The 11,722-nt window shown below is 40.6% G+C and overlaps 1 non-coding gene across 1 annotated transcript; it reads left to right on the top strand.

Moving 5' to 3' along the window:
• The first annotated feature begins 7,934 nt into the window (after window positions 1–7,934).
• LOC150049946 (U6 spliceosomal RNA) lies at window positions 7,935–8,037 on the top strand. The gene has a single exon (XR_016538921.1). It is a non-coding gene; the product is annotated as a U6 spliceosomal RNA (small nuclear RNA).
• Window positions 8,038–11,722: the final 3,685 nt, after the last annotated feature.

Here is an 11,722-nt window from a genome sequence, read left to right as displayed (position 1 = left end):
AATGAAGAGCAATTGTAGCTGTCAGTTTGGTTGGTTGGTTGGTTTTAGTGGTAGTACTGGGGTTTGAACTCAGGGCCCAGGCACTGTCCCTTAGCTTTCTTTGTTCAAAGCTGGTGCTCTACCCCTAGAGCCATAGCCCCACATCCAGCTTGTTGCTAGTTTATTGGAGATAAGAGTCTCATGGCTATGAGACTTAAATCTCAACCTTCTTAATAGCTAGGATTAGAGATGTGAGCCAGGTCAACCGTGTTTTTTATAAATCAAAAGTATTACCCTAATGGGAAATAGTCTCATGGGTTATGTTATTTCTAAATAAGAAAAATCAGGTCATATTGTTATAGAAACTAGCACAGTCAATAAAGGTCAATCAATTAACCAGTCTGTGAAATGGATGTAACAGTAAATGGATCATGAGCCTTACATGAGGAAAAAAAAAATCTCTGCTGTCTCCAAAAGCCCAGAAGACAAAGCCCAGCTTGTAGCAGGGCAATTGTTTACAGTTTGCAAGTTCCTACTTTCATTGCCTGGTTTGGAAGTGACCTTGGGATATTTACTTAGTGTCCTTGGGTGTTCTTAAACTGTGTCTCTAAGCCTTCCCTTTGCCTTGGATGCCTTTCTGTGCATCTGGTTCCTCATTTTACTGCTAGTCACATTTTACTCACTCCTCAAGGCCCAACAGAAATAAACAGCACGTTCAGGAGAGGAGGCCGCCCCAATGCAGTCTTTGTAAAAAAAAAAAAATCTCAAATGTTCTGTATTTTATATCTGCTCATTAGACGGTGGTCTGGAGGAAAGAAAGACTTCTTCTCTCTTTGTTTATAATATATGTACATGCCTCTTCTTCCTTATAATTGGGTAAATTACTCTTGCTGGGGAAATTATTTAAGCATATGGAATCATTATTGAAGAAAGATCAGCTTGTAAGAGCTAAACTTTTTGTGATACTTTTGCATCTCAGTTCTACACAGCATGCTGGAGACTTCATGGGCATTAAGGAAATGTTTGCTCTTATTGGTGAAAGGTAGAATCCATCACAGCCCACCTGGCTGGCAGAAAACTTGAAGTGAATGTGGAAAGTGAGGCATGTTTAACTATGTTTAAATAGACCCTCCCTCTACCATTCTGTTCCCCTACTCTTCATTTACATAGCTGTGGACAGAGGAAACGGCTCGTGGTTGCACAGTAGGAGAATCACGACCTTCTATGGAGTACTCAAATGCCAGTCTAGTGTGTTTCCCACAGCTTCTGCCTTCTAGAACCAGGGGCCGGAGACTCACACCTGTAATTCTCAGGAGGCAGAGACTTGAGGATCATAATTCAAAACCAGCCTGGGCAGAAAGTCCATGAGACTTTTATTTTCAATTAACCAGCAAAAAACATTGGAATAAGAGGTGTAGCTCAAGTAATAGAGCCCCAGCCTTGAGTGAAAAAGGCAAGCAAGTTTGTGAGGCTCTGAGTTCAAGCCCCAGTTCCAGCATCAAAACAAACAAGAAGGTAAGAAAGAGGGAGAAGAAAGAAGGAAGGAAAGAAAAAAAGAAAGAAAGAAAGAAAGAAAGAAAGAAAGAAAGAAAGAAAGAAAAAGGAGAGAGAGAGAAAGGAAAAGAAAGAAGGAAGGAAGGAAGGAAGGAAGGAAGGAAGGAAGGAAGGAAGGGTAAGAGGGAAGGAGGGAGGAAAGGAAGAAAGAGAGGCACAGGGGCCACTTCATTTTGGCATACATCCACCCAAGTGACATCACTGAATGTTTTTCCAAGTGACAGTGTGTAATGCACGGCACATGTCTCTTCCTTCTTAAAATGGGTAAGTTAATCTCAATAGGGGAATTATTTAGGCATATGGAATAACTATTAAAAGAAGATTAGTTTGCTAAAGCTCCATGGGCAAGGGGAGGTTTTAATGGATATACTTCATGCAGTCCTAACAGCCATTATTCAAGAGTTGGACAGGCTGATGGAGGATGAGTGAATCAATGGTTTTCTTGTATCTACAGAAATGTAATCGTTTCTCTTGACTCTAAAAATACATTCATGCCAGGGTTCATTTTCAAATTCTTTTGTGTTTTCCCTCATCAATTTCCAAGGAAACCATATGAATAAATGTATGTTTTTTTAAATGACTGACTGTAAAATATAACACAAGCTGTCACATTTTTCATGCATTTGAATGACTAGGTTAAGTTTCCAGCATGAACTTGGCTCCAGTGTAGATCAGAGATCTTACTCAGGCATGTCTAATTGGTAAAAGTCCAACTTCATAGTTTGTCATCATTTTTGGCACACTCAATTCTCTAGTTACTTTGCAAGAATTTCTCTAAATGACTTTTGCAAAAAGTCAGCCAACAAACACACAGTGAACACAAACAAAAGCTCCATTGTCTTGCTTAGATGGTTTACCATTCTTCAAATGACTATCATGAAAACCCATAGCTATTCTACAGTGTTTTGTCTTTTATCTGACAACTGGGAGATTCTACTGTGGAAATGCTTTATTTATAATGCGCTTGTTTCATGTATTTACCTTTTGGAATTATAGAAAATTGCAAGTATGATCAAAAGTAGAGAGGCCTAGTTTTATTAATTATCTATTATGGCAAATGTTTCCCCTGTACATGTTTCCTCCATACAGTCCCCATTTCTAAATAATTTGGGGTGGGAAGGAAGAATTAAGGACGTCTCAGGATAACATGCTGACTAAACAATGCTCTTCCAACGAAGCCACTCCACTAGCCCTCTGAATTATGTTTGAATAGATTTCAAAACCACCTCCTGAGAATCTCAAGATGCTGTATAGGCTGAGCTCTGGTGCCTCACACCTGTAATCCTAGCTACTCAGGAGGCTAGGAGCTGGGGATCACAGTTCAAAGCCAGAACAGGAAGGAAAGTCTGTGAAAATCTTTTCTCCAATTAACCATGAAAACACTGAAAGTGGAGCTGTGGCACAAATGGTTAGAGGTTAGCCTTGAGTGTAAATGAGCAGGGACAACATCTAGGTCCTGAATTCAAGGCCCATGACTGACGAAGAAGAAGAAGAAGGAGGAGGAGGAGGAGGAGGAGGAGGAGGAGGAGGAGGAAGAGGAGACAAGAAGAAGAAGAAGAAGAAGAAGAAGAAGAAGAAGAAGAAGAAGAAGAAGAAGAAGAAGAAGAAGAAGAGGAGGAGGAGGAGGAGGAGGAGGAGGAGGAGGAAGAATTATTCTATATAGATTATATCACTCACTTCTAAGGAGATAGTGTCTGACTCACTCTATAGAACATTAACTACATTGATAATAGTTACCTGGACCTATCTAGTTTGTAAAATGATGGTGATCTATCATTCCATCTTCCTTTACCACATGGGACCTTGGTCTGCTAGCAAGGATAACATCACCTAATATTCACAGAGTTTTGGGGGGATTGTTTTGTTTTGCCAGTCCTGGGGCTTGAACTCAGGGCCTGAGCACTGTCCCTGGGCCTTTCCCTCAAGGCTAGCACTCTGCCACTTGAGCCACAGCCCCATTTCTGGCTTTTTTCTATGTATGTGGTACCGAGGAATCGAACCTAGGTTTTCATGCATGCTAGGCAAGCACTCTACCACTAGGCCAAACTCCCGGCCCTATTTATAGAATGTTTTTCTATTTCTCTTAGCAATGGTTACACTTAACCTTTTGAAGAATCATTTCTTGTTCTTTCTTTCTCTGTGTTTTCTTTCACTCTTCTTTTTTTTTTTTGCTCAGTCATGGGACTTGACCTCAGGGACTAGACACTGGCCCCGAGCTTATGTGCTCAAGGCTAATATTCTACCCATTTGTACCACAGCTCTATTTTCAGTTTTCAGGTTGTTTACTAGAGGTAAGAGTCTCATGGGCTTTCTTCCCACGGAGTGGATCAAACTGTGATCCTCAGATCTCAGCTTCCTAAATAGCTAGGATTATAAGTGCGAGCCCCCAGAGCCTGGCAAGAATAATTCTTTATGCCCTGTGTCAGGTGGATATGCTCAGCAATGTATGGAATGCTCTAAATCCCCAGGTATGGCTTTTTATTTCCCATGTCTAACCGTGTGTGTGTGTGTGTGTGTGTGTGTGTGTGTGTGTATGTGTGTATGTGTGTGTGTGCATATGCACGTGCATGGCAGTAGTGGATCTTGAACTCAGAGCTTGGGCACTATTCCTAGGCTTTTCACACAAGGTTAGAGCTCTACCACTGAACCACAGCTCCACTTCTAGTGGGTTGTTTTTTTGTTCCTGTTTTTGTCTTTTATTGGGTGAGGGTTAATTTAAGATAAAAGTCCCATAGACTTTATTCCACAGGCTAGCTTTGAACTGTGTTCCTCAGTTCTCAGCCTCTTGACTAGCTAAGATTATACAATGGAACCATCACCCAGTTCTTATAATTTCATAGGTAGCCATTTGAATTTGCTGTCTATTCACTGGTCATCACAGAAAAGCACACGTATTCAAAAAGCTGACTATACACTGTGCCTGGAGAGCCCTTTGGGGCCCTTGCGCCAGGGTGGTGATCCAGGCTCTCTTAAGAAGCTATGTGACCCCGTGAAGCTGTTCTGTACACCTGAAGTAGCCAATGTTACTGGAAGACTGTGACTTCAAAGGCAGCAAAGGCAGGGATCATTTTAACTCTGAAATCTTTTGTTTGTACTTCAGTAATTAGTGAAAGTTTGTGAGACTCATGTGTCAGTTGGGAAACACAGAAAGAATGATCTGGACAGGAGGTGGGATTGGAATAGGATAATGAATGGGCACAGCAGGAGCTGCTCTGCGCAGTGAATCATTATCTAAGTGTGTTTGTTATCAGGAGACTCCAGTCCCTAACAGCATTAAAACAACATAGGCAAGGTGCTTAGTATGTGCCAGAAATCATCCTAAACCCTTTGCCCAGACTAATTCACTTAATCTTCAGAGCAGCATACTATTTCTATTGGTAAAACGTTAAGGTCTTAGACAGTTTGACAAGTAACTTGACTAAAGTTTTCTCTCTAAAAAGGGGAAGGATCAGGCTTGAATGCAATGGTCTGAGACTTCTTTTTTTTTTTTTCAAATAATAATTACTTCTATTCTTAGGACATGCCCCTTCCATTATCCATTCACATATTTTTATTAATATGTTAAATGTGCTTTTATCTCAATATCTTGGTAATTGCAGGATTTAGTGCTCTACTCTGTCTGTTCTCCTAACAAGTTAGATTAAATACTAAGGAAGAATGGGTAAGTTAGACCCATACTATGATTCCCACTTTGGTCTGAGACTTATACCTGAATACTGAGCTACTTACTTGACCACAGTCTAATTAAAGTAGAAGTTAGAATCTCATATCAATATTCCGAAGCAGTTAGAGAAGTGTCTAACAGAGGAAGGGGGGCTTACTATATGTAAGAATGATCCGAGATATTGAAACAAAAGCCATATAATGAATGATTGTTGTCCTTAATGTACTATGTTGTCTCTCATCTCCTTTGCTGTCCCTTGGTTATCTCATATTGGTATAGTATCTCACTTTGTTATCTGATATATTGAATTTATTTGTATTTGGATATTTGAAATTTGATAGGGAAGGGGGAAAAACTAAGACGGGTGAGGGGTTTGGGGGGGGAGGGAAATGGGTACCAAGACATGTGAAAGGGTATCAATGTATGTGAATTAATGCACCTTCTATCTGGCAAATATCATGTAACCCTTTCACTAATTACAATAAAAAAAAAAGAATGATCTGAGAAAAAAATAATCCCTTCAAAACATGTTTCTCCAAATCAGGGATGTATTCATTAAACTACTGAAAACAAGGCTCGACTTGTCAGAAGCCACTGACTCCGTGAACACAAACTTGCAACATGCATGTGTGTAGGTATATGTGCAGGCATGAAACACATATGTATCCATTGGACAGTCAGATCACCAAAAAGAGATTGCCAATGTTGAATTGAAACCTTTAAGTATAACCACTTACAGATAATAAAAATAAATTTTGTCCAAACCCTGGTGGCTCAGACATAATCCTAGTTACTCAGGAAGCTGAGATCTTAGTATCTCAATTTGAAGCCAGCCAGGGCAGGAAAGTCTGTTAGACTCTTATCTCCAATAAACTACTAAAAAAAAAAATCAAGAAGTAGAGCTGTGACTCAAGTGGTAGAGCACTAGCGTTAAGCAAAAGAGCTCAGAGACAGTGCCTGAACCCTGAGTTCAAGCCCCAGGACAAGCATAAAAATTGATACATAAAAAAAATAAGATTGGGCTGGAGGCTTGGCCTAGTGGTAGAGTCTTGCCAAGCATGCATGAAGCCCAGATTCTATTCCTCAGTACCATATACATAGAAAAAAGCCAGAAGTGGTGTTGTGGCTTGAGTGGTAGAGCTCTAGACCTGAGAAAACCCAAGGACGGTGCTCATGCCCTGAGCCCACGGCCAGGACTGGCCAAAAAAAAAGAGAAAGAAATAAGATTGTCAAATCCCTAGCAGGGATGATGGATGGTTGATCAGGAACAGGAAGGGAGACTGGGGCCAGCAGAGACCAATAGCTGAGCGGTGAGGGTACCCTAGCCCCTAAACTCTACCCTTAGCTCATGCTGACACTACATATCCCCTATCCCTGGCACCATGGTGCAAGGCTAGCCTGCTGGGCACAGATAGCTAAACACTTAGGTTTTGATTTGTAGACATCAGCCTCAGCTCCCAGCAATTGAAAGACATGATTTTCCTGCTGTGGGATGGGGCAGAGTAGGGCTTTGATTAAGCAGTCAGATTAGTCTCTCCTAGATACTTTCTATTTTTTGTGTGTGTGCCAGTTCTGGGCTTGAGCTCAGGGCCTGAGCACTGTCCTTGGACTTTCTCAAGGCTAGAGCTCTACCACTTGAGCCTCAGCACTATTTCCAGCTTTTTTCTATGTATGTGGTACTGAGGAATCGAACCCAGGTCTTCGTGCATGCAGGCAAGCACGCTACCACTAGGCCAATCTCCCGGCCCTCTATTTTTTTTTTTTTGAATGCTGCTCTGTGATGCCATCCAAGATTAATGTTTCTAATGAGTTGTGCTGCCAGATGCCAGAAGAACTGGGCTCATTTTTGCAACTGGATGAACAAGGCTAATGAGAAACAGGCCTAGGTCATCTTCCAGCCACTTCTTAGCAGGGCCAGGATGAAAAACCTGTCCAGGCATCTGGTTCCCACACTCCCCATGATGCCTGGACTTTGTGATGGACAGGAAAGGCCTCCATGTCTGAATAATGGGGGAACAGATTTTATTGGCTTACAAGGTACTGTCTCTGTTATGTTGTTCTGCGTTAGAAGAAATAGATGGTTGGTTGGTTGGTTGGTTGGTTGTTTTTAAAGTTCATCTGTTTGATTATGAAGGTAGAGTGACTTCCTGCTGACAAATTCAGATTGGACTGAGACAGCCTTAGTGATGGATTACTCTGCCAGGATGTTCAAACACAGCCTGGATCTGCTTCCATGTGGCTTCTGCAACCAGTGCCAGCAGGACATCCTTTCCTGAGTGCCACAGGAAAATCCACTGACTTCATTGGCTTGCAGCCTGTGAGCCTCTCAGTAGGTTGCAGAACACCAGGGACTGAACAAAGAGGTTTCCGAATACCTTCTCTGACCAGAAAGCCCTTGCACAGCGGGAGGGAAAAGGTTCTCCAGTCCTGCTTCAGAGATTCCCCAGGATTCAGGAAGTCTACGAATTGCTCCCATTTTGCTTTCAAGTGCAAGTTCCAGATGAAACAACAAAGACTCAGCATTACAAAAGAGCAGGATGCGGCACACTGAATGGACACGTGGCATGCGCCCCTGGTGAAACTCCATCATGTGGCAGGTCTGTTACTGCCCACTGGGTCTGCTTTCTTGTATTAATACATTATACCCTTCCCCCAACATGCCTGTATCCATGGTTACCCCTTCCACAGTTCCAGTTACCTCTAATCTGCCATGGTCTGAAAACACTGAATGGAATGATTGCTTTAGCAGCACATATACAAAAATTGGACCAATACAGAAAAGATTAGCATGGACCGTGTGTAAGGATGGCATTCAGATTCATTAGGCGTTTCATATTATAAAGAAGAGAAAAATAATCAAATGGAAACATTTACAAGAAAACTATTTATGTCATTTATTACTTTTTATTGTTATTTTATTTTTTTACTAATATTTTGTCAATACTAGAGTTTGGACTTTGAGCCTCACAGTTGCACTGACAGCACTCTACCACTTAAACCATGCCTCCAAGCCCTGCTTCTTGCTGATTAAACAGACAGAGTCTCACAAACTTTTCTGCCCATATTGGCCTTCAGTCACTATTCTGGTGTCAGCTTCCTGAGTAGTAAGAATTACAGATATGATGCACTGGCACCAGTGCTTGTCTAATTTTGTAGGTTGTAAATTGCACATTCTTCTGAATAGCATGATGAGATCTGCACTGTCCCAATCTGTGCTACTAATCATGTGATTCGTTCTTCTGACTAATGCTGGATATGTTACCCACTCTCTAGTCTCAATCAGACAAACACTATGACAGCCCAGTGCTTGTATTAACCATTTCTACATTACTAATGGCCCCAACTCTAGCAATTCAGGTATGCCAGTGAAATCTGTAAAATACTTTCTTTAAGTGAAAAAGGCAAAATTTCTCAGGGGGTTATGATATATATACATATATATGTATATGCTAAAGTTGTTTATGATCTATGGTAAAGATATCTTGAGAGAGAAAGAAAGATCATGTTCATATAAACTTTCTTACAGATTTTGTTGTTATAACTGTTCTATTTTAGAATGGCAGTTGTCAATATTTTATTGTATGTAATTTATACATTAATGTTCCATATGTATGTATGTATAAAAACCCATTATATTTACATATATAGAGACATATATTCCCTAATCTAATCCTACTATAGTTTGGGATGTCCTCTGGAAATCTTAGAATATACCCCTAATACATTATGGGAGGACTTCTGAATTCAGAGATAAACTAGACTATGTAAGTTCTCAGAGCATTTGAGGATGAAAGAGAAGTGTCCATGCACAGGTTATGATACACCACTCCTTCTGGTTCGGCATGTATTCCTACTTTTTTCCTGTCACACATATCTACTACAGGAAGTGTGCAGTGAGCAGAGCCTGATGGGAAAGTGTGTCAGATGATAAAGGCCTGGCATAACGGGAAGAAGCATGGATAAGCAGAACTGGAGTTTTACTGTTACCCCAACACGATACAAGATTACCTATCCTAAAGAGAGTTAAGTATCGTGTTTTTCTAAATGCTCTGTCGTTTGTGTTGAAACAAGAGGAAAAACATGACATCTAACCTTCTTTTCCTGAGAAAACAATCACTGTCCTCCATACGATACCAGCAACAATGGTTGTATCCCTATTTATTGAGGAAGCTAAGGCTTCAGCGTGGGGGACTTACTGTCCAGATGTAGCATGTGTTATGCACAGTTCTGTGTACGGAGCTCTGCTATGTGCACATGTTTTGCATGGCCCATGCACATGTATAGCCATGTGTTGTATGTGTGCTAATTTACACTATCAGAGATGTAAGAAGTCATCACCATTGTTTTATGGAGAATGAGTTCTTAATTTTGATTCCCCAGACTTGGCAACATTTTATGTTTTTTTTTCTTTCTTCTTTTGCATTAAGAAATTAACCTACCATTTTAAAATGTTCATTAGAAAGATTAGATCTTTTAATACAGGTCATTAAAGAACTTTCTCCAAGTGAGTTATGCATGTATAATTCTCAGAAAGCATTTGCTTACTTAAGTGGTGTTTTTTTTTCCCCCTAGACCATTCTTAGTTTATCTGTTAAAAACAAGAAGAAAGGAAGGGGGTAGAGCTGGGGGTGAGAGGGTGGAAGCCAGAAGCTGTGAGAGAGAAGCTGCCTTTCTCTTCTCCACATAGAGCTGGGAATGAAAGACTAGGCGTGCGCGCACGCACACACACACACACACACACACACACACACACACACACACACACAGAAATCCACCAGATCTGTGGCTTGCTGTCTGTGGTTGTTGATGACATTCTTATGGTGAGGATATCCAATGGAACATTTTCTTGCTATCACAAGGGAACAGCGCACTCAGGGTGGCTTCTGAGTTCTGTGGCTAAAACCTCCTCTATCTTCTTCTACCAGAAGCAGAAATACAAATGAAGCCTGATATGCACTGGGTTGAAAATTTAATAGAAGGAAATACACACACACACACACACACACACACACACACACAAACACAAACAAGGCTGACGAATTTGAGTAACAGTAGTAGATTATATCCATGTTAATTTCCTGGCTGTTGTATTTTTTTTAACTTTTTGTTGTTTGTTTTTGCTTTTTTAATTTTGTTTTGTTATGTTTTGTTTTTTGCTTGCTGGTCATTGGGCTTGAACTTGGCCTGGGTGCTGTTCCTGAACTCTTCAGCTCAAGGCTACCCCCCTACCCTTGAGTCAAGCCCCATTTCCCGTTTTCTAGAGGTTAATTGGAGATAAGAGTCTCAGGTCCTTTTATGCCAAAGCTGGCTCTGAACCTTGATCCTCAGATCTCAGCCTCCTGAGTAGCTAGGATTACAGGCATGAGTCACCAAGCCTGGCATTGTTGTTTTTTATTTTGATGTTGTTGTTTTATGTTTGGTTTGATGCTGGTCCTGGGGCTTGAACTCAGGGCCTGGGTGCAGTCCCTGAGCGCACAGCTAATACTCCCACTTGAAACACAGATCCACTTTACTTCTGGCTTTTTTTTGGGGGGGGCGTTAATTAGAGATAAAAGTCTCACAAACTTTCCTTCTTGGGCTGCCTTCAAACCAGAATCCTTAGATCTCAGCCTCCTGAGTAGCTGGGATTACAGGCATGAGCCCCCAACACCTGGCTTTATTATACTATCATATTATAAGAAAATAATATTTGGGGAAAAAACTGAGCAAAATTATAGGTGAGTCTTGTGCCTTTGGCCAACCCCAGGCAAAAAGTCTGTGAGACTCCTACCTCCAATTAACCAGCCAAAAGTAAAACTGTGGCTCAAGTGATAAAATGCCAGCCTTGAACAAAAAGTTATGAGAAAGTGCAAAGCCTCAAGTTCAAAACCAGTACTAGCACACACCTACACACACACACACACACACACACACACACACACACACACACACACCGCAAATGAAATTATTTCTTACAATTGCATTAAAATCTAGAATAATCTATGGTTAAAAACTTGAGAAAATTATTGAGAATAAAACTTCTACTCTAGCTGGGAGTTTGTCCTAGTGTTAGAGTGCTTGCCTAGAATGCATGAAGCCCTGGGTTCAATTCCTCGGTACTACATATATAGAAAAGGTTGAAAGTGGTGCTGTGGATTAAGTGGTAGAGTGATAGCCTTTCCAAAGCCCAAGAACAGTGCATAGGCCCTCAGTTCAAGCCCCAGGACTGGCAAAACAAACAAACAAAAACAAAAACAGAAAAAAACTGTCTACTGCATTATTTCTGAGATGTAACTGTTATATATTAAAATTGAATTAAAAGATGAAGTGATTAGATACAATATTTTTACATAGATTAATATGTATCTATGACATACAAAGACTCAGCTTAATTTTAATTATGTTCTAAAAATCTATGTGCCATTGATTGTATATTGTGCCCTTCTTGAATACTTGTTTGTTAAACATGACATTTAAAAGATGATATAAAAATCAATGTTAATAAAATCTTAAAAAAATAAAAGATGAAGTGGCTTTTATCACTTG

This window comes from Megascapheus bottae, chromosome 19 (genome assembly GCF_031878675.1).
Source record: "Megascapheus bottae isolate mThoBot1 chromosome 19, mThoBot2.hap1, whole genome shotgun sequence".
Taxonomy (NCBI): Eukaryota; Metazoa; Chordata; class Mammalia; order Rodentia; family Geomyidae; genus Megascapheus; species Megascapheus bottae.
Note: the sequence above shows the minus strand (reverse complement) of the source record. Positions and strands in the feature narration are given on the sequence as shown.